This window comes from Equus asinus, chromosome 27, assembly GCF_041296235.1.
Source record: "Equus asinus isolate D_3611 breed Donkey chromosome 27, EquAss-T2T_v2, whole genome shotgun sequence".
In the NCBI taxonomy this organism is placed as follows: Eukaryota; Metazoa; Chordata; class Mammalia; order Perissodactyla; family Equidae; genus Equus; species Equus asinus.
In genome coordinates this window covers 29,885,185-29,886,694 of record NC_091816.1, presented here as the reverse complement: position 1 = coordinate 29,886,694, position 1,510 = coordinate 29,885,185, and the positions used below count along the sequence as shown (strand labels likewise).

The window sequence follows — 1,510 nt, the reverse complement described above, 5'->3', positions numbered from 1 at the left end:
GACATTAAAGGAAACACTATGAGGCTGTTTCGGGGCCCCACTGCCCCCAGATGACATGCAGTCCTTCCTTGTTTATGCTCCTCTGCCTTTCCCAGCACAGAGTGAGATCCTACCACTTTCCAAGGCTAACCGAACTGGGGTGATGGGTCACTTCTGCTCTCGAATTCAACATATCTTATTCCAGGCCCTCTCAAATCCCACAAATGATTCCCATTAGAATAACACCCTTTTGAATCCCCTCTGATTCTCATCCCCACTCCCGTCCCAACCTCATCCAGCAATTGTTTCTGATGTGAGGATGGGGAATGTCTTTGATGGTATATTCATCCTTTTTCTTCTTACACCTGGAACTTTTTGAAATTTAAAAAGGCAAAATTTTGATCCTCTTCTTTTTAGATTCTGCTATAGCAAATCTCCAATGAGATCATAGATGCTCCTGTGCTGAAGCCCAAATAGGAAAGGTACTAAAATAATAGAAAATACTAGAGGAAAAAAAACACTTTAGTGAATTACTCCAGATAATATCCCAATACACGTTGATAATAAAAACTTACTATAGCTCTCCTTTCCTTTGCTGTTGGGGTGTCCAGTCTTGCAGCAGGACAGCTTCTAGAAGTCTAAGTCAAACTGATTTACAGATACAACCAAAAGTTCCTTTCAGTTTCGTTCACAGGAACCAAACAGCATAATATCCTATACCTGCCCCATTGGTAAGGCAGTCCGTTAAACAAACTTCAGTGATCTTGCCTCCAACATGTTTTCTGAAACAAGGAAGCCATTCATCTAGATTGCTTTTGAGAGGTTTTTCATATTTGAGTAATTTCAGAGAAATTTTATCGGAAAATTTTGAGACTGAAAATGGTGCTTTTATTCAAAAGGCTTTCTTAGAAGGCTGAGTTGGGTTTCTGTTAGAGAGAGCACAGTTCAATAGAAAATCCCATTCACTTTTTTACTTGGGTTAGTATTTCTTGAATCTAGCTCTTTTTACCCATAACAAGACACCAATAAATTTTTCTGGGTTATCCCAATCTTTTCTGAGTATAAGAGAGTAGACTTTTTTTTTTTTTTACATAAAGGTAATAAGTCTATTTTTGAAAACCAAGAATTCCCGGGGAAAGCGCAAATACAATCCCACACAACCATAAATTGTGCAGTTGAGTTTCCCACATTTAGGGAAATCTCAGGGGTCAGCATATCCAGAGTGCAATGGATAAGCCTTGCTCTGGGAAACCCACCTTCCTGATCATGGTATCTCCCCTGCCAGGTAAGTATGAGAGTGGAATTTTTATTTTTTCTTGCCGAGGAAGATTGGCCCTGAGCTAACATCTGTTGCCAGTCTTTCTCTGTTTTGTATGTGAGCTGCCACCATAGCACTGACAGACAAGTGGTGTAGGTCTATGCCTGGGAATTAAACCCTGCCGCCAAAGCAATGTGTGGCGAACTTAACCACTAGCCCACCAGGGCTGGCCTGAGTGTAGACTTTTAAGCCTTGTGTGAAACCCCTTTGTCA

The 1,510-nt window shown here is 40.9% G+C and overlaps 1 non-coding gene across 1 annotated transcript; it reads right to left on the bottom strand.

Annotated features, from left to right (window-relative positions):
• Positions 1-1,108: 1,108 nt before the first annotated feature.
• Positions 1,109-1,272, bottom strand: LOC123281492 (U1 spliceosomal RNA). Its single transcript, XR_006521038.1, has one exon. It is a non-coding gene; the product is annotated as a U1 spliceosomal RNA (small nuclear RNA).
• Between the last annotated feature and the right edge of the window lie 238 nt (positions 1,273-1,510).